This window comes from Marmota flaviventris, chromosome 8 (assembly GCF_047511675.1).
Source record: "Marmota flaviventris isolate mMarFla1 chromosome 8, mMarFla1.hap1, whole genome shotgun sequence".
NCBI classification, from domain to species: domain Eukaryota; kingdom Metazoa; phylum Chordata; class Mammalia; order Rodentia; family Sciuridae; genus Marmota; species Marmota flaviventris.
The window spans coordinates 94,710,326-94,732,763 of record NC_092505.1 but is presented as its reverse complement, the minus strand read 5'-3'; positions in this window follow the sequence as shown (position 1 = coordinate 94,732,763).

Below are 22,438 nucleotides of genomic sequence, written 5' to 3'. Positions count from 1 at the left end.
AAACAGAAAAATCAATAGATTGCTACATTGTATCAAACAGTACTTTTATTTTAAAGGCCTGGTCAAAAAATAACTTATTTTGAAGAACTTTTGTTGTGATGTCATGTCTGAAGGATAAAAATAGTCAACAAGTTCATTTCTGTATCAGTCTTTTCCTCAAGACACATACGTGCCCAGTGTACTAATTTTCTTACCAGAAGAGATTGAGATTCTCCACATATCTAGAATTTCCCCCCTTCCCTTTCCTTCTTTCGTTTCTTCCTTCCCTCCCTCCTTCCTTCCTTCCTCTGTTTCCCACTCTCTACCTCCCCAGCTCTGACAACCTCCCTGAAATGCCTAAAGCAGAAGGAGGCTACTGATGTCTTCCAGGACTTTAATTGCAAAAACAGCTTTATCTCCTAGGCAGACACTACACAAATGTTTGGTTTACTCCGTATCACGTAGTTGACAAGGTTCTCATTGGTTCAAGGAAAATAGATTGTAAGACTTTACCAGGAGGACTTAACATTCTGCAGAGGGGGAGAGGACACAAGCAGATAATTCTGAAGAGACTGGAATTTTAAAAATAACCACCACTTACACATAATCCTACAGGAAAAGGTAGAATGGGAGTAAAAAGTAAGGAAAAAAGTGTTGTTTTTTTACATTCCTATTCAATAAGCACAACCATTCTTAGAAGGTGGTCTATGCATCATCTAACTGTCCTCATTTCTGACCTAACAGTGCGATCCTATCATCCCAAATGATTCAAACTTTAGGAAAACCGGATGAAAACCTGTCCTCTGATGGGCACGGTTCAGTTGAATGCTAAGGACAGCTTTCCACCAAGTTCATCTATAGTGCAGGTGCCTCTTCCATGAGCCCTCCTGAACTGACACCAGCAAACGCCAGCAGTGACATGTCCTCTAGTGCTCATAGGAACATCCCTCCAGCCTGCTTTTACTGGCTTACCAATGGGCTTTGTTTGTGTGGAACTTATAAGAGTCTGAAACTTATTAAACTTTTGGCTTTCCGGAAAATGAGAGCAAAAACGAAGTGATTCTGCATCCTGAAGCTGTTTACTAGCTGCGGGGACCGGTCGGCTGTGGGCACCCACAATCCGCGCGAAATCTGAAGGTATCAGAGCCATCCCTTCTCCTTTCTTTGTATTAAACTATAAAGCCCTCAAACTGCACAATAACTGCAATATATTGCCAAACTAAATGACAGCATGAGGAAGAAATTACATAGACTTCTGTGAGAAGTCGGGTCTTGAAAGACCAGTTCTTTGCTCAGATCCCATGAGTTCAATTGCTTAAAAGCACACATTGTGGTTATGGTTCCCCACCACGCGGTGTTTGCACAGTTCTCACTGGATATCCTAAAACACTTAAGCCTAAAGCATTAGGGTGTCTACGGAGGCCGTAATTTGAAGAGAACAACTTTATCTTTGTGGGAAATGCAGGATACAATACGTATGTTTGTTGGGTTCCTTCTCTCTTCCTGGATGAGGAGCTTAACAGACAGTTCTCAAGCAAATTTTATGGGAAAGTAAATTACTTCATGGAGAAGAATTGTTGTGGCTTAGGGTGGTAAGGCGACAGGCTTAAGGAAGGGGACACTCCAGGTTCACGGGGAATTGGAAGGCAAGCTGGAATGTAGTTCACCAAGTGTCAAGAAGGTAAAACAGATGCACCTTGATGTGGGACTTTGAAGGAGATGCCAGGAATTTCAGACACAGGGATTTGTAGCAACGGTAGAGAGGCAAACGGTCCGGGTGAATGGGCAAAGTGGGAGGAGAGGTCCAAGAAAGGGGTTTTCTAATCTAAGGACTGTTTTTCAGATTGGAGAAGTTTCTCTTGCACTAAAGGTTCGGCTTGGCCCTAAAGTACCTGGCATCGTTAGAAGAGTCGCATTTTCAAACTAATGGGAACATGGAGATTTTCATAAACCATACATGAGTCATCTCACCTCCACTTAAATTTCTCCAGGGACTGCGCTTTTTTTTCAAACAGAACTCATGCCCGGTCTTTTCCATGCCTCTAAGGCCCTGCAGTGTGGTTGCACTGGGCAGCCCCCACAACCTCCCCTCCTGCATGTTCTTACTTGTCTTCTGTCACTCCTCATGAGGACCTCTCCCTCCACCCTCAGGGCTTCTGTCCATCTTGCTGCTTCTGCCTTAAAGTTCCCTCTTCCCCTGTTACCCAACCCACACCATTTATAATGATTTAATTTAGTGGTTTGTTCTTGGTCCACTTCCCCTATGTAATGTAACTGTCATGAAGTCCAAGACCACGTCTCTCCTGTTCTCCACTTTACCATCAGGATTCATCACAACATCTGGCCTCTGGTAGGTGCTGTGCAAAGGAATACAAAGGAAGGCACTGAGGTTAAAACAGTTAAAATAATCTCCTGGAACTCTCCCACATCATTCATATCAGAACCAGTCCACGCACTCGAGTTTCCTGAAGAATCCTGATTTGTAAAGATAGTTTCTCAGGTGGGAGTCCCTGAGATCTACACAGGAGTTGGGTTTTCAGTTGACACTTATGCCTATGGAGACATCATTGGAGAGAAGCATCTTTGAGACTGAGACTAAGGAAGCCACCTTCCTTATGAGTGTCAGGAGAGTACACTGGATCATATGTATGGTTATCCTTTGTCCTTGAACATGTCTCACCACCTCCACAAACCACTTCAGGATTGTCCCGTCTCTTTTTATCTGGAACGACTCCTCAAATCCTGTGGTCCCTGGTCCTCACTGTTTTTTCTTCTTTGCTTATTGCTAGCTTAAGTTCAGTTTAGGTTCTGCTCTGTCCTTTGAAAAGTCCTATCCATGCATTAAGATGATTGCTTTGGGATGGAATTACAGCTTTTCATTGCCAGTGCTTATTTGTGGGAGGTGCAGGGACGGAGAACCAAGATGGAGGGAAGGGGTGATGTGGTTAAATAGCACTGTGGCCGGCCCAGGTATGAAGTCAGACATTTATTAGATGCTATCTTGGCTCTCTGCCTGTGTTAGGAAGAAAGAGATTTTATTTATCTACTTTTTTGTTAATATTTTAAAGGAAATTTTAACCCTGGTTTTGTAACTCCCCAGAGAGTCTTCAGTACCACAAAGGGTGTTACAAAATTCTCAAGTCTCAAGAAGCAAAATCACTCAAACTAATAAACATGTCACACAATACTCTGTGGTTTGGAGAAGGGTAATATCATGAAATCAAGCAATGAACAGCTTTTAAAACTCCCAAAAGGATGGTCATCACAGGCTAAGTGATTTGATGATGGTGTTTTGTTTAGTTTTGTTTTTGTAACCTCATCTTTCCTCCATAATCATCCTGTTTATGCTCATAATCTCTTTTTCAGGCAATAACAGCACTATAAGAGCTGCCCTTTATTGAATACCTACTACATACCAGGCTCTTTACATTATCTCTGATCCTTACAACAGCCGGAATAGGTAGGCATGGTTATCAGCATTGACTTTGTTTTTCTTTTTGCGCTGGGGATTGAATGGAGGGTGATTTGCCACTGAACTACACCACCAGTTCATTTATTTTTTTTTTATTTTGAGACAGGATCTTGCTAAATTGCCCATATTGGCTTCAAAACTTGTGATCCTCCTGCCTTAATCTCCCAGTCTCCTGGGATCACGGGTGTGATCATCAATATTTCAAATGGGAAATTTAGAATTTAGAGAAGTTAAGTAAATTGCTCAGGATTCACATAGCAAGTAAAGTTTGCCAGACCTTCTAAGTTTGTGCCCCAGTGTTGTGTTAGGGGTGACCCAGGGTAGATCATGAGTCCTTTCCCACACACCCCATGTTCATGGGCCGAAATACACTTCCTAAGGAAAAATGTGTTTGCTATGCAAACCCTACTTTAGAATAATTCACTTTATTCCTTGCTCCTCTCCTGACAAGTTTGCCACCTCCAAGTTCATTCTATGTAGAAATCCTAGAATTTGACAGTGTCGAGAAATTACATGTAAATAAAATAAAGTGCTCTATAAATTTGAACTTGAGCCATTGGATTCAGAGTCCAGTGTAGAAGATTTTACATCAGGACCAGCAAACTAAATTTTTGACAGCAAACTAAGTCTTTTTGCTGAGTTTTACCTAGCTCTCTGTGTACCTATGATGCTCTTATTTGTTTTTATCTGCCCAATTGGGAACTGCATGAAAACATGGGTTACATAATTGATCTTCCAGAAGCACCAGGCTGTTGGGAAGCCCACAACTATAGAATTTTTGTTCAATATAAGTAGGGATAGAAACTCCAATAAATGTGTCTAATTCGTGTTGATGTTTTTAAAGTTTTATTGCTAGCAGCAATAAGAAGAAGCTTCTGAGGATCCAAAAGTCACTTCTGATGCGGAACCTGTTTCCCATTGCCCTCTCCAAAAGATCAGTCCCCTCACAGCTGCCACAACAGTTCCTCACCACCAAAAGATCACCTCGTCCCACACCCTCCTGGAATTGAAGCAATATATCATTAGACATTATAATTAAAAAATTATAATTTTAAAGATAAGTAATAATGTTGGTAATGCTTATGGTCAGTTTCAAAAAATCAGAAAGTGAATCTTATCTATACTCTTATGTCAGAAGAGTGTTTTTAAACCTTAACAACTTCCCTAGTATCTCTTCTTCTGCCCTACCTAACTCTTCCTTCTATGGAGACACTAGATTAGATTTTCTTCATCTAAGGAAGAAGTCAGGATAGCATCAAGCAGAGAAAAGGAACCTCTTCGTTTTGTCTGTTTGTTTGTTTGTTTGTTTGTTTTTGAGTTGTTGTTTTTTAACAAACAGAAAAGACCCAGACTAGGACAAGATCTGATAAGAAGAGTTGGAGAAGCGAAGGGGACAATGGCATGGTAAGTGCTTTACTCCACAGAACCAGCTCTGGGAGACAGCAAGACCTCTGAAGAAGACCTCTGAGAAGGTGTCAGTCCTAGCATGGTGTGTAAGTCAAGCATTAATACTCCCACCTCCAAACATAGCGCAGGGGAGCCTTAAAATCAGATGGGAGCACGTGGGTGGAGATGAGGAGCATCTTTTCAGTGGCTGGCATGTACCAGCACTCCAGGGACAGGAGAGAAAGACTCTCGGCAGATGCCAATGAGGCTAGATAACACTGAGCATTGGACAAACCCAGGAAATAGGGAAGAGGTATAGCATTCACTGCAGGTATGCTTCAACTGTGCCCAGAAAAACGGGGTTTGAAGGAAAAGTCATTACACTAAGTCAGAGAAAACTAAAGAAGGGAGGTATGTTGTCTTGCTCTTCTACATCCCTGCTCCTAGTGCTAGGGATGGAACCCAGGGTTGCTCTACCACTGAGCTACATCTTTTTTATTTTTTCATTTTGAGACAGAGTCTTGCTAAATTTCCCAGGCTGGCCTTGGACTTGACTCCTCCTGCCACAGCTTCCTGAGTAGATGAGATTACAGATGTGCACCACCACACCCAGAAGTTTTTCCACATTTAAGGACTAAATTTCATACCTTCTAACCTTGGATTAAAACAATAGGTGAAACCAAAGGCCAAATGTTCCCTTTAATATATGAATGCTGACTCACAGTAAGTGGGGGTGTGTGTAATAGAAGTTCACTGATTAGACAAAGGGGAATGAAGGAAAGGGAGGGAGGATGGGAATGGGAAAGCCAGTAGAATATATCAGACATAACTATCCTATGTTCATATATGAACACACAACTAGTATAACTCCACATCATGTACAACCACAAAAATGCTCCATGTATGTATGATATGTCAAAATATATTCTACTGTCATGTATAACTTAAAAAAATTAAAAATAGAAAAAAAAACCAATAGTGAGATCTGTGAAACAACATGGAAAAAATGAGGAAAATGTGTCTTGATATCTCTAAACCCCTGCTTCTTTATTTTCAAAAGGGAAATAATAAAAATGTGTAAAACTCAAAATTCACATGTACATAAAGAAATAATAAAATATTTTCCAATGGCTACAATTTGAACATGAGGTAACTCCCCCCGCCCCCGCCAACACTCCTGTGTTAATGCAGGAGGTGAAATGATTAGATATTATGTAACAATTATGCTGTGGCATCATTTGTGGATTAACCCCTTTGATAGATTAATAATTTGAGTGGATTACTAGATAGTGGGGGTGGCAGGGTATGGCAGGGTTGGAGGAAGTAAGTCACAGGGAGCATACCCTTAGGGATTATATATTTTGCTCCTGGCTCTTTTTCTTCTTTGTCCGCCTCCTCCCTCCTTCTTGGCTGCCAGGAACTGAGCAGCTCTCCGCTGCCTCACCCTGTGTCATGATGTCCTGCCTACGACGAGGCAGGGAACTGCTGTGTCCAGAGCCTCTGCCGCCACTTCTCTGAGGTTCATCTTCTTGCCCATGTTCTAGCCTCATGGAGAGGGTCTCGCCCGCCCCCCACCCAAGAATGGCCTCAGAGATCTTCTCTTTTGGCTCCACAAAAAGCAGATATGAGGCCATCATATTTAAACCAGAAATTTACTTAAGCATTACAGAAAGTAAATACATTTAGAGAGCAGCCCGAATCCCAGTCATCTGTAAATGATGGCTCACTCTCAGAGGATCAAGGGCCACCTCTCGCTCATGGACCCCAAGAAAGTGGAAGGAGCTCTCCACATCTTCTGTCATGGTCCCAGATTTCTTTCACTTGGTAGAAGGCATCCCCAAGGCCCACCACCCAGAGTCCCACCCATCCATGGGAAGAGTTGTATTATGGATCTGTTTATAACTAGCCATCTTATGTATCTAGGATTCCTTTTTTTTACTATGTTCTTACTATTTTTATTATATTTTAAAGTAATAAACTAATTTAAAGAAGGTTACAAATCAGAGAAGACTTTAAAGGTTGCTCATACATTTTTAAACCATCAGAACACAATATTTTTGTATATTTCCTTTCAATTTCTATCTACGTTTTTACAGTTTTAATCACGCAGCATATGCATACACCTGCCTTTGTTATACTTATCACTATATCCTAATCATTTTTCAAGTCGATTTTCATAGGCTTCATTTTATCTTTTTTTGATGATTCCTAAAGTGTCATAATTATGCTAACACTTCTGTTGGGTGCTATTAGATTGATTCCATTTTAAGATCATTTTGTAAACTCATTTTTCCTGATTATATAAAATACTAGTAGCAGACATTTGCAATAAAAAGAAAAATAAAATTCATACATACATAGAATTGGTATATGCAAATGTGCAGATCTGATTTTTTTTTCCATTTGTTTTACGCAGTACGATGGTTTGAATATGGTCTGTTCTGGAAGGGTTCATATGTTGGAGACTTGGTCCCCAGTGTGAAGGTATCAAGAGATGGTAGGGCCTTTCAGAAGTGGGCCCACTGGAAGGTGATTCAGTCACTGGGGTCCTGCCCTCTCAGGGGATTAATGCTGGTCTCACAGAAAGAGTTAGTTGCTAGAACCAGTTTATTATAAAGGGAGGCAACCCACACACTTGCCCTCTTCTTCAAGCGTTCATTTCCCTTACTGCTTCTCTGTCACCCTGTGACACAGCTGAGGGGACCCTCTTAACCAGAGGAAGAAAAGATAAGGTGGCCCAATCATGGAGTTTCAACTTCTAAAACTGTGAACTAAGCCAGGCGTGGCCGTGCACACCTGCAATTCCAGTGGCTGGGGAGGCTGAGGCAGGAGGAGGATTGAAAGTTCAAAGCCAGCCTCGACAACTTATCAAGATTCTGTTTCAAAATAAAAAAGTTAAAAAAGGGCTTGGGGGGCTGGGGTTGTAGCTGAGTAGGAGAGTGCTTGCCTAGTATGTGTGAGTATGTGTGGGTTCAATTCTCAGCACCAAATAAATAAATAATAAATATAAGTCCATTGACAACTAAAAAAAATATTTTAAAAAAATGGGGGTTGCTGGGGAAATAGTTTAGTGATAAAACAGCCCTGGGTTAAATCCCCAGTAGCAAAAAGTTAAATAAATAAATAAATAAAAATTAAAGTGTGAACTCTAGATAAACAAATCTCTACTCTTGATAAAGTATCTAACCTAGAGTCTTTTGTTATAGCAACAGAAGCTAGACTAATACAGTTACTACCTGAGGCTGTTGTAGGTCATTTGACCTCACTGGGCTAATTGCTTAGCACAGCATTCCAGGCTCTTCATCCCCACCTTGAAGTAAATCCAAGTCTCAGTTGACAATGGTGCTTTCACCAGCAGCCACTCCAAGGTAGCCCTGTTCCTCCAAGACCCAGATGATTTCCCCACTTTTCTTTGGAAGAAAGAAATTCTTCTAGACCTACAACCCTCTTGTGAGACTGGCAGAATGTCTGCAGGAGTGTGTCTTCTTCAGCACCAGCTGTTCCGCATTGACAACATACTGTGGAGCTCTCAGTCTGCAGCACCCACAAGCCCAAATCAGGAAGTGACAGCTTTTTTAACAACAAAAGTGTGGAGGAAAGATTGATGAGCAAACTTTCTTATATTATTATTATTTTTTTTACATTGCTGAGTGTTTTATAATTGCTTTACTCAGCAAGCCTGGGAAAGATGTGAGTAGTCATCAGTTTTACAGATGTGGGAATTAAGGTTCAGGAAGGTTAAATGACTTGCCTTAAATAGTCACAAAATTGTACCAATAGAGAGTCAGCAGAGAAGTCTCTTTTCTATTAAAATCACTCTCTTCGTAGGATAAAGATAAATGATACAGTCATGAAGGAAGTACAAGTGTTGACCTAATAAAGGAGTGGGGGCAAGACAGCAGGTAGAAGGAGGAAAAGGAAAGTGGAAGGGCACAGAGAGCCAACAAACGCAAAGATTGCAGGAAAACATAATTCTGCAGCTCTAATAGGCTAGAAATGTTGCGTGTGCGTGTATGTGTGTGAGTGCGTGCATGCGTGTGCATGTGTGAGTGTGTGCGTGCTTGCGTGTGTTTAGGATGTGGTGGTTGCTGATCTGATCTATGTTTGGCAGGGGCTCACCTCCGTTTTTGAAACACATCTGTAATCCCAGCATCAAGGCAGAAGGATCACAAGTTCAAGGCCAGCCTGGGCAGCTTAGGAAGACCCTGTCTCAAAATTAAACTAAAGGGTTGGGGATGTATCTCAATGGTAGAGGACCCCAAGTTAAATCCCCAGTATTCATTCGTATTCTTTCTCTCTCTCTCTCTCTCTCTCTCTCTCTCACACACACACACACACACACACACACACACACACACACAGAGCAGGATGGAGACTTTCCTCTTACTCCCACCCTTCAAAGGTCACCTTTAAGCAGCACAATTGGAGACAGTTTGAGCCTCACATCCAATCCGTGTCAGTGCCCCCTGCCACCTGCAGGTCTACTGTAGCTCCTAGTGGCCCCCTGCAGCACTGCGTGGGTCTTCTGCTTCCCCGGATGCTGGGTATTAACCTCAGACTGCTGGGCAACTCCTGCCTTCCCCCACTCCTACTGCCAATGCCACGCAGGCCTCGGAGCAGGAGCCGGCTGGGAAAGCTACTGTCTCCTTTGCTGTCACGCCCTTCACTTCCCCATGGCACCATTAGCACAAGGCTGTCAGTGTAGCTGTTCAAGTCTGAGGTTCATTAGAGGAAAAGTCTCCGGAAAGACGCTTGTGGAGCCAGCCGGCAGGCAGGTGCTCCTGGGGAGACCTGAGCTGAAGGAGGCAGGAGGGAGGAGCCTCCCCTCACTGTAGACCCCTTGTGTGGCCTTTAAATTCTGCATGTAATATGTTTACTGCCTACTCAGAAATTAAAACCAAGATAAAGTCAAATGCTCTATATAATTGTTTCTAGAGTCCAAATAAAGGAAATCTCATGTAGAGTTGCACTCAGGAGTACACCTCAGATCCAGCTCTGGCTTTTTAAATCTTGGGACCACCTCTCTATGCCCTCACTCCCCTGGTCAGAGTCACCTTTCAGGATGAGACTCACCATTCATGTAAAGAAACCCCAGTGTCCTCACAAGGTTGACCCGCCCAGTCCTGGGATCTGTCTAAACAACTAGAATAGTTCAGGGGACATAGTAACTGACAGGAGTCCAGCTCTCCAAATCTGAGTAATCTCATCTAGAGAAATAATTATAGTGTGATTCAGAACAACAGTAATCCAGGGTGGCCTTTGGGGATTCAGTTCCCAATATTTATGAGGTCCCTCTGCCAGGACTCTTCATTGTCTGTGTGAACATACTATTGGCATCCTGTGGGGAAAACACTCAAGAAAGACCTGCTAGAAGACAAATAACTCTTTTTTAAAAAATTGTTCTTTTTAGATATGCATGATAGAAGTGTGTATTTTGACATATTATACATATATGGAGTGTAACTTATACTAATTGGGATCCCATTCTTGTGGTTGTACATGATGTGGAGTTTCACTGGTCATGTATTCATATGTGAACTTAGGAAAGTTATGTCTAATTCATTCTACTGACTTTCCTATTCCCATCCCCCTTCCTTCCCATTATTCCCTTTGTCTAATCCAATGAACTTCTATTCTTCTCCTCTCCTCCCTTATTGTGTTTTAGTATTCACATATCAGAGAGAATATTCAGCCTTTGGTTTTTGGTATTGGCTTGTTTCACTTAGCATGAGAGTCTCCAGTTCCATCCATTTGCCAGCAAATGTCATAATTTCATTCTTCTTTATGGCTGAGTAATATTACATTATGTATACATATCACATTTTCTTTATCCATTCCTCTGTTGAAGGGCACCTACATTGGTTCCATAGTTTAGCTATTGTAAATTTAGCTGTTATAAACATTGATGTGGCTGCATCACTATAGTATGCTAAGTCCTTTAATTATATACTAATTTTAAGTCCTTTAATTATATACTAAGGAGTGGGATAACTGGGTCAAATGGTGGTTCCATTCTGAGTTTTCTGAGGAATCTCTGTACTGCTTTCCAGAGTGGTTGCACCAATCTGCAGTCCCACCAGCAATGTATGAGGGTACCTTTTCTCCAGCATCCTCACCAACATTTATTGTTGCTTGTATTCTTGATAATTGCCATTCTGACTGGAGTGAGAGGCTGATCATACTGTCTTATTGAAATCAGATTAAATGGAAAAATCTTCCTCATAACTCTGACACTCTACAAATACTTATTCTGAAATAAACACTTAAAGTAGACCTTAACATTATTAATCTATTATTATTATTTTTCTTCAGTCTCTAGCCTCGTGCCCATGGCCCAAGGTTTACTGGTGACAAAGACACTGCCCTCATAAATTTGGTCAAACAGAACACCCCCTTAGCCCTGGCCTTTACCCTTAATTGCACCAAAAACTGGTGAACACTTAGAATTCATGTTTATACTTAAGTCAACTTGATTTCTTTTTTTCAGCTTGAATTTTTAGGCAGGAATTTCTACTGTACCCCTGTGGTCTCTGTATGTGGAATGGAGTTCATACAATATTTCCTCACCATTTCCCTTCCCATCACCCAATGGAAGCTTCTAGAAATGACATTTTTGGATTTGTTTTTGTTCTTATTTTTATATTTCCATTTTTTACATGATGTGTAGTATAAGCTTGGTTTATTACAGAAAATAAGAAGATAATTGAAGCGACAAACAGAAATTAGTACTGCTTAATACAATCCTTCCAAGTTTTTTTCCATGCCGCATTTAAATAAAATTGCAATTCTATTGCACAGATTATTACAGAACTGTTCCTTTTGGAGAGAATTTTCCTCAATACCTTTCACAATGCCTAGATGCTTGTTTTTCTTAACTTTAACAAAATACACATTCCATGAAATTCACACTTTTGAGGTGTAAAATTCAGTGGTTTCTACTGTGTTCACCAAGTTGGCAAACAACACTTCCACCTAATTCCAGAGCATTTTTGCTATCCAAAATGAAGCTCCATACTCATTAACCATCACGCTCTATCTCCTCCACGCCCCCAAAACTCAGCCACCTTGTCTCTATGGTGTTGCCTGTTCTGAACATATTATATAAATCAAATCATACAATATGTGACCTTTCATGACTGACTTCTTTTGTCTACCTTATTTTCAAGGTTTGATTATATTTATCATTTATCAGTATTTCATTCCTTTTTATGATTAAATACTATTCCAGTGTATAGATAAATTAGTTTATTCATCAGTTGATAAACACTTGGGTTGCCCCCAATTTGGGGCTATTTATGGATAATGCTGGTATGAACATTTGCATACAAGTCTCTGTTGATATAGGTTTCCTTTCTCTCTCTCTCTCTCTCTCTCTCTCTCTCTCTCTCTCTCTCTCTCTCTTTTGAAAGGAGGAAGTAAAGCTCTTTTTATTTACAGACTACATGATTTATACATAGTAGACATTTAGAAGCCAACAAAGAGTATTACAAAAAATAAATAATAAATATATTAACGTTTCAGGATACAAGATCCATCCACAAAAATCAGCTATGTTTCTATGTTCTCAGAGAATAGTGGGAAAAAGTTGTAAATTGTATTTACAATAGCATCAAAACTATCCAATATCTAAGGAAAGACAGGCCAGACCTCTATTATGAAACTCTAAACATTGCTAAGAGAAATTAAATATATAACTAAATAATATGTTCATTGATCAAATAACTCAATATGGTTAAAATGTTTATTCTCCCAAAATTAATGTATAAATTCACAAAATTCCTGACCCAAATACTGAATAAATGGTAATGAAAACACAACACATCAAAATCTCTCGAATGCAGGCTTTTTGCAGAAATTGACAAACATGTTCTAATATTTATATAAATAAACAAAGAGTACAGAGTAGTCAAATAATATTGGCAAACAAATGAGGAGGAATTATCTTACCTTATTTCAAATGTATTACAAACCCAGAGTGATTAATACTGTGATTAATGAGAACAACTTAAGAACAGCAAATATTTCTTAGGCTACAAAAAGGACTAACCTTAAGATGAAAATTTAGTAAATTGAAATTTCTAAAAATTAAAAATTTCAGCCATCCACAGTGGTGCACACCTGATATCTCAGCAACTTGGGAGCCTGAGGCAGGAGGATGGCAAATTCAAGGCCAGTTTGTGAGACCAATCTCTTTTATTTGATTTTGTGGATGAGTGACTTGAAGTTCAGTGCTGATAATTTCTTTGTACTTTCCCTCCTCTTGTCTCTGGCACCAAAAGTCTTCTGAGCCATCATAGTTTCTGTTCCTGTTAGACCTTTATTAACCATGACAAAGGACTGGAAAGCCAGCAAAACATCATAATCTATCCTGTCTCCCAGGAGCTTATCTCTCTAGGTTCCAGACAGATTGACAGGTAGGCTCTCCCTGACTGGCACCTTGGCTGCTGAACCCATCTAGGTCCCTCCAGGATACATTGAGACACGTTGCAACTCTCTTACTACCACTGGCCAGTCAGCAGGAAGAATCTGAAAGCAGGAATTGTTGCTCTCCTCCTCTGACAGCATAATAAATTCTCTTCTGTCTACATTCCCATATCTATAGGGAGTTCATCATGGAGACACATGGCATTGTGTCTGCTTTTGGGGGCACAAGGCCATCTGTTTTGTTCCTTAAGGACTTACTTAACCTTTCTTATCATCTTTCTTTTTTATTGTAGTCAAGCAGTGGGTATGACATAGGCTCCTGTGTGGATTTGAGTTGCACTTTCCCTGATACACTAATGATGAGCACCTACCTTCACATATTGACTATATATGTCTACTTTGGAGAAGTATCTATTTAGATGTTGTACTTGTTTTTTAAGTGAGTTATTTATGCTTTCTTTTTTGAGTTGTAGGAAATCTTTACATATTGTGGACACTAGACTCTTAGCAGATAGATTATTTTCAATTTTTTTTTCTGACTCTATAATCTGTCTTTCCACTTTTTTGATAATGTCCTTTGAAGCTCCAAAATTATTTAGATAAAGTTCAATTTGCCTACTTTTTGGTTCTTTGATATCATACTTAAGAAACCATTATTTAATCCGCAGTCACAAATTTATGCATATGAGTTTTATTTATGCCTACTAGGATTTTTATAAATTTAGTTCTTACATTTGGGTCTTTAATTCATTTTTAGTTAATTTTTATTTATGACATAAAAAAGGAATCTAACTTCATTTTTGTGCACGTAGATTTCTAGATGTCTCAGCACCATGTATTGAAAAGCCCTTTTATTCTCCATTAAATTTTCTTGACAACCTAGTCAATAGTTAAGTGACCATAAATATAAGGGTTTATTTCTCTATCTTCAGTTCTATTCCATCCATCCACCCTTATGGTAGTACTCACAGTTTTCCTGGGTGGAGGTGGGGAGAAGGAGAATAGAAAATTTGATAGTGATTGCATTAAACCTCTAGATCAATTTGAGGATTATGTCATAACAATATTAGGTTTTCTATTTAATTAAATCTTTAATTTTTTCAGTGTTATTTTATACTTTCCAATAAATAACTTTTGCACATTTTTTCCTTTTCACTTTATTCCTAAATATTTTATTATATTTGATGCCATCATAAGTGAAATTATTTTCTTAATTTCATTTTCAGATTATTCACTGTCAGTGTACAGAAATATAATCAATTTTTGTATATTGATAGTCTATCCTGCAACAGTTATGGTCTTGTTTATTAGTCAATGCATGTTTTGTTTTGTAGATTTTGTAAGATTTTCCATAGGCAAGTTCATTTGCAAATACAGATACCTTTATTTCTTTCTTTCCAGTTGGGTTTTTCCCACTATCTTTCTCTCTTTTCCTTGCTTAATTGCCCTGGAAAGAAACTTCTGAACAATGCTGAATAAGAAGTAATAAAAGCAGATAATCTTTATCTTTTTTATTTTAGGAAGTAAAATTTCAATCTTTCACCATTAAATACAATGTTAGCTGTGAGCATTTTGGATATATCTTTTATCAGTTTGAGGATGTTCCCACCCATTCCTAGTTTGTTGAATGTTTTTAACATGAAATATGCTAGATTTTTATCAAATTCTTTTTGTGAATCTATTATAATAATTGTGTGGGCTTTGTTCTTTATTCTATTAATATAGTACATTACATTATTTGATTTTCACATGTTGAATCAAACTTTATTCCTGGAATAAAATCTCTTTGGTCATGGTATATCGTCCTTTTAAGTGTTGCTGGATTCCTTAGTATTTTGTTGAAGATTTTTCCATCTGTACACAAAAAGGAAATTGATTTTTAGTTTTCTTTCCTTGTGAGAACTTTTTTTAGTTCTGGTGTAAGGATAAAATCAACCTTATAAAATAGGTTGGGAAGTATTCCTTCTCAATTTTTTGAAAAAGCTTGTAAAGGATTTATATTAATTCTCCTTTAAATATTTGCTAGAATTCACCAATGAATATATTTGGACCAGAGATTTTTCTTTGTAGGAAATTTTATTACTGATTGAATCTCTTGCTTATGTTAAGTCTGTTTAGACTTTCTATTTCTTCTTGGGTCAGTTTTGGTAAATTGCATTTTACTTTGAATTTGTCAATTTCATCTAGGTTATTTGCAAGAAAACCTAGGTACAGTATATACAAACTTCATGTCTTATTTATTTTTAATTCACACTAGTATGTATTAGCTATTTCTTAAAATATTAATAATTGGTTAAATTATAAAAAATAATCACTGGTTACAGATCTATGCTAATAGTATAAAAACATTCATGAAAAGAAACAACAGAGAAAAGGTCATTTCTATCTAGAGAGGAGGAAGATATTGGAAATAAATTTTCAACTGCAGTGATAATATTTGTTTTTTTTAAGATGAAGAAGACAGAAATTTGAAGAAATTGTGCCATTTTTGTTAATACATGTAAAATCTGAGTGTCTAATTTTGACAATCAGATCTTCTAAAGGAATATTTAAATAAAAGAAATGTTGAAGGTGCTTTCTAAATTTAATGTTAAGTTGTAAGAATAAGTGAAGTACATGGACAAATCTCAAGATTTCATTTTCAAGAGAAAATGAAATTGCTCCACCTAGATTAGCTACTTTACTCCTCCAGCTTTGGGAACTGCTTTGACTCAAGAAAGCTTCCTCGGGCCAGAGTTCATTTAGTATAGTTAAGACATCTACTAAAATTGCTGATCAGCCCAGATTTTTTTTCTCTGCCATTTCTGTTATTTTCTCTTTCACCAAAGGTACTAACCACAAGAACTTGCCTGTTTCTATAGCTCCATCTTAGTATCTTCTTCCCAGAGAATGCTATGTGCAACAACATGTATGTGTATAATTTAAAGGCTCACTAACAACAAAATGGCTCAAATTAAAACAGAAAACATAATTTTGAGAGTAGGATGGTAGACGTTGTGGCGTGGCAGAACACGCTAGTTTTCTACATAAAGTCTATCTCTCCTAGTTACTTACTAACAGAATCCTAATTTTATTGGGGCAGCAATTGTTCTACCAGAGGGCTATATTTTTTAGACTCCTTTATAGCTAGATGTGGCCACTTGGCTAAGATATAGACACTGAAATGTCAGAGTGGGCTGGACCTTCAAATAGGATCCTGTAAGAAAGCAGACTCAGGTAGAAGGTGTACCTCTTCTGGTGTCCCTGTTCCTCCTTCCTGTTGTCAACAACAGAGATGCAATGGCTCATTGAGATCCAGGTATCATATTGTGAAAGACAGAGGCCTCAGAGGAACATACAGGGCAGCTAATCATCTAATGATTTCATGGGACATCGTATCATTCTATGTTCCTACCACTGGACTTCACAAATTATGAATTTTTTGTATCTTGTATACAAAACTTTGTCAACTAATCAAAGGTATTAGCCATTGTTAGTTTTTTAATTAATTTTTTATTTATATATGACAGTGGAATTCATTACAGTTCTTATTACATATATAGAACACAATTTTTCATCTCTCTGGTTGTATACAAAGCATATTCACAGCAATTCGTGTCTTTATACATGTACTTTGGATAATAATGTCCATAACATGTCTTATTATAAGTTTTCAAATCTAATTATAATTTAAACAGACATATAATTTTATGCTCTGCTAGTAAAATAAAATACATTGAAAAATGATTAAGCATTTGATTGTGATGTTCTTATAGAGTAATTCTACTTTGAGGAAAATTCTATGGATGCTAAATATGTGTGTGTGTGTGTGCATGCGTGTGTGTGTAGCTTAAGAACAAAGACATCTAACATGAGAAAAATAGAAACTACCTCAGTGTGCAATGTAGCGGAAGAGGTGATAAATATGATATAACCATTTTAATTTTAAAAGGTTAAAGAAACTAAGAATGTTTTTTACTTTAAAAAGTTTTTTAATAGGAGTGTAGTGCTAGAACACAGGGCCCACACATGCTAGGCAAATGTTCTATCAGTGAGCTACATTCCCAGACCACAGTGTAGAAGTCTATGGAATTAAAGTCATACTCTTCCTCTCCTATGCTAATCTATACCCCTACCTGCTTCCAGTCCAGTGTGTATCTTTACATAATTTTCCTGTTGTCTATACACAAACACACATACATGTGAATGCACATACACAAGGGTCTGTAACAACTGAGTTCTAGTACATATTCAAAATAAATCTTGATCAGTAACATGGATAAATGTTCATATTACAATAACAAATTTTACAAGTAACACGAACTTTGATACACAGCAAGATCTCAATTACATTTCAAACATTCCTTTAAAAGACTGCAGTGCAATAAAAATATGTAAATAAGTGAATATCAAGCACTAATTGCCAATATTAACAAACAATGTTTACTATTAATAATAAGTAATATTTTTCTCCTAGAACTAAAAGATCTTCAAAAAACTGAAAGCAAAAACCATCTCACCACATCTCAGGGCAAATATTGGAAACCAAGGACTCATATTTGAACCACCTGTTTTCAAGTTTCATCCAAAATGACCTAGAAAATTCTGAAATATGTAAAACCCTAAATCAGTCCTGGAAGCTAGGGAAGGAAACCATATGAATTGCCAGAAACTTCAAAGAATTTCTTTTAAATCCTTTGCAGTTGGGACCAGATTAAGGAAGGACATCCAGGGTCCATTGCCAACTGCCAAAGGATCAGCTTGACCTGGAGGGAGGAGGGCTGATGATAGCAGGGAAAGGCCCCAGTCAGTCCTTCTTTTAGCTCTTGAAAATGGTGAGAATCTGAGGGTAGCAAGCCTTGCAAGCAGCGGCCAATATTTCAAGCAGAAAACTGTGCATGGCAATCCTCCTGTTACTGGATCATTTCCCAAAGGTTTGGAGATTTTTGTGGTGTCTGTGGAGCTGGGCATGTCAGCAAGGCCTGCATGCCTCAGTTGCAGGCTGCCAGTGAAAACAGCAGTCTTTGATGATGTCGTAGGTACCTGGCTGGAGGCTTTGGGAGCTCTGGTCAGACAGCCATACTGTATACCAGCTCAGAGGCTTCAGTAGGAAGCCCACCACAGAATCTGCCCAACAGCACAATCCTTTCACCAACTACAAAGAAAAAAAAAACCCTCCTATAAAGATGAATGTTGGGTAACTACATTTTTTTAAAAAAAATTGACCTCTCCTCCCATAATACATAATAATTTATTTGAGATGCATCACGGATGTCAACGTGAAATTAAATCAAGAAGTTCTCTTGAGGAAGCTGGGCATGGTGGTGCACGCTTATAATCCCTGCCACTTGACTCACGAGGCTGAGGCAGGACGTTGGCAAGTTTGAGGCTAGTCTGGGCAGCTTAGTGAGACCCTGTCTCAAAATAAATAATACCAAGGACTGAGGGTGTGGTTCAGTGGTAGAGAACCCTGGTACCAGAAAATAAAACAAAACAAAAACCCTGGTACCAGAAAGAAAAACAAAAAGGCTTCTTAAGGAAAACATACTGTTTTTTAAGGAAAACATAATGTTTTATTGGCCTTTGGGCAAAATGTCTTCAGTAAGACACCAAAGGCACTAGTCTGAAAAGAAAAGGTTAAAAAAAAGTGAACTTTATTAAAATGAATAATTGGTGTTTATCAAAAACAATACAGGGCTGGAGTGGTAGCTCAGTGGTAGAGCGCTTGCCTAGCACACATGAGGTGCTGGGTTCGATCCTCGGCACCACATAGAAATATATAAATAAAAGAAATGAATTCTGTTCATCTACAACTAAAAAAAGAATCTGTTTAAAAGAAAAAGCAATACTAAGAAAGCAACAAGGCAAGCCCCAACTGGAAAAAAAAATGTTACTTGAAATAGATGTAACTGCAAAAGAACTCACATCCAGACTATATAAAGATCTCCCACAAATCATTAAGAACATAGTTGGAAACCAATTCAAAATGGATAAATGACTTAAACAGATTCTTTACCAAAATGTATAGCTGAATGACCAATAAGTATATTAACTAAATTATCAGGCCTAGGGAGAGACAAACAGATGACAATACCAAGTGTTGGCAAAGTTAGAGTGGAATTGAAACTCAAAAATTGTTGGTAGTAGTGCAGTAGACTGGTTAATAAGAAGAAACTTTTTCAAGTGTCTACTAAAGTTAAACCTATATATACCCTAAGACCCAGAATTCTGCTTTTAGGTATATATCTTATGGAAATGAGTGTTTAAATCTACCAAAATATATGTGCAAGTCTGGTCACAGCAGCTTTATTGATGACTTTTAAAATGTATAGTAGAACCATTAAACAAATTTTAGAATATCCATATCCATATGTTAAATAAGAAAAAAACTACTGCTATGTGCAAAAACAGGGATGAATCTCATCAACATAATGTGGATTAAAAGAGATCACACACAAGAGTATGGTGGTTCAAGAGCAGAGACCAAGCTGGGTATAGTTGTGCATGCCTGCAATCCCAGCAGCTTGGGAGGCTGAGACAGGAGGATTGTGAGTTCAAAGTCAGCCTTAGCAACTTAGTGAGGCCCTAAGCAACTTAGTGAGACCCTGCCTCAAAATATAAATAAATAAATAAATAAGGGAGCTGGGGATGTGGCTCTGTTGTTAAGCACCCCGGGTTGAATTGCCAGTAGAAAGAAAGAAAGGAAGGAAGGAAGGAAGGGGAGAGAGAGAGAGAGAGAGAGAGAGAGAGAAAGAAAGAAAGAAAAGCAGAGGCCAAGACTAAGTTAAAAACAAAGGATTTGCTGGGAACAGGAATGGGCATGAAAAGCCTTCAAGCCTGATAATTTGAGGGGGAAGGATGGGAAATTAGGCAAAAAGAACCTTAGCCTTTAGTGAAGCTTTGGCCAGCTCAAAGTGAAGATCTAATATAAAGTTTACCTATAAAGAAGATTCTCACTATCCAGAAATAGCAAGCCCTTGTATTACCACCACACTCAATCGTTGACTGGCACTGCCCAGCAAGTTCATGATCATGGCTCAAAAGACAAGGCAGATCCTGAAGCACAAGCACTGGAGACTGTCAACCAATTGTACTCCTGGGGGCAGGTTCTCTCTTAAAGGAGATCTGAACAATACATTTTCCTGACTGCCACAGGGCTATATATATGATTGCACTTAATGTGAAGTTCAAAGCCACCACTTCTAATTCACAGCAATAGAGGTCAGAAGAGGGAGGGGATTTGACTGAGAGGGGGCAGAAGGGAGCTTGGTGGGTTGCAGGAATTATTCTATTTCTAGATCTGGATGGTGGTTACATAAGTACATACTTATTTAAAAATTCAATGCACTTAAAAGTTATGTCATTTATGACAAGCAAATTATATTTCTATTAAAAAGGGATGTGGGGCTAGGAAGAAGATAAAGTTGCCTTTCCAGGATCGCACTTGGCCCTGAAGTTGTTAGGTTAAGAAAGTAATCATGTATCTTCTTTTCAGTTTGAAAGGATTTTTAAAATATCACCCCCCCCAAAAAAAAAAAAGAGTGAATAGATAATGGAAAGATATGTATTGAAGGACAGCTAGATTATAGTCCTTATTGAAGGACTATAATCTCACAGGAGAATATGTAGTATAAAGAAAAGAAAATATAGCATGAAAAAGGTAGTGGAAATTCACTCTATAGAAACATACTTACTTTAGGAAGAAAAAGTTTTAGATGCACCTATACTGTGCTTTTAATTTAAAAAAAAATACAGACTCACTTTTACTTAAAGGAGTTTTATCAAACCAAACCCAGAGCAAAGGAGATGTCACCTCTTCATGGGGACTTAAAAGATGTGAACAGGAACATGTTCCCAATTTCTGAACCAATACTTCTCACCTGCTATTTGATTAAAAGTTAATATTGAGCAAGGACAGAAGTTCATACAAACCCAGAGTCTATGGGATTCATGGGCCTTCATGTAGAGATTACAAAGACCTGAGGGCTTTGTGTACAAAGTTGTGTGCAAAATTTAAGATTTGGCCATTTTTCTGGGAATAGGAACTAACTTTAATCAATTCTCAAATGGGTCTATGACCCAGAAAAGACCCAGAACCTGTACTATCTGCTTTGTAAACACCCCAATTGAGAAAGTGTTAAAGAAAAAATTGTTTGTGATACTTGATAAACAATGATAAGGAAGACTCTAGTCAAAGGAGCTACTATAATGGGGGTTTGTTCTAGGGAAGAGATATCAGGCTCAACTCTAAAAGCAATAAGGAAAAATGGGAATTTATAGCCAAGGAGAAGGGTGGAATCAGTGAACTGAAAAATACTAAGGAAACATCCGTGGTAAAGGGGGACTCTGGTTAAACTAATCTAATATTCTTGCTAATGTCAGACCAGGTGATCACAAATCACCTGGGGATAGTGGAGGATGAGGCACCCAATCAGATATCAAGAGTGATTAGATAATGAGGGTAGGGGATTCTTGCTAAACTGCCTTAGCAGAACCCTTGCTAAAATTGGACAACTCAGAAATGAACATGGAAGCCCAAAGGTCAGAGCTTAGTTGAGAAGAGGTTAGAGGAGTCTGACCAAGTTTGGTCAAGGAGAGATTTTTGGTTGAACATAAATGAACCTGCAGTTAAATGTAGAAGCCCACTGAAGAATTAGTGGGCACTCATTCTGATAATAACAGAAATAAATTTTAGGGAATTTTTCATTTATATTCTTACCAGAATTCAAAGGAAGTCTGGATTTATAACATTAGATAACATTAGAGCAAGCAGTCACAAAAGAGAAACATCCGGAAGTCAAAAAGAGATTATATGGAAAACACAACTGCAAAAATTGCAAACATTGCCAAAAGCCACAGACAGCAGATTGAGTACCATAGAAAATAAAATTTAAAAATAAGGATATAAATAAGAAATGTACACTGGCATAGCAATGATAAAATAAAATTATGAGGAAAAAATAAGGAAAAGATGAAGGAGAGAGTCAGGAAATTCAAAGGTATGGACTGAATTTCGTGTCTCCATGGATTCAAAAATTAAAACCTAGTCCCCAACGGGACGGTATTAGAGGTGGAGACTTTGAAAGGTGACCAGGTCCTGAGGACAGGGGCTTCATGGGATAAGTGTCCTTAGAAAAGAGGACCCAGAAAGGTCCCTTACCCCTTCTGCCATGTGAGGATGAGGCAACAAGATAGCTG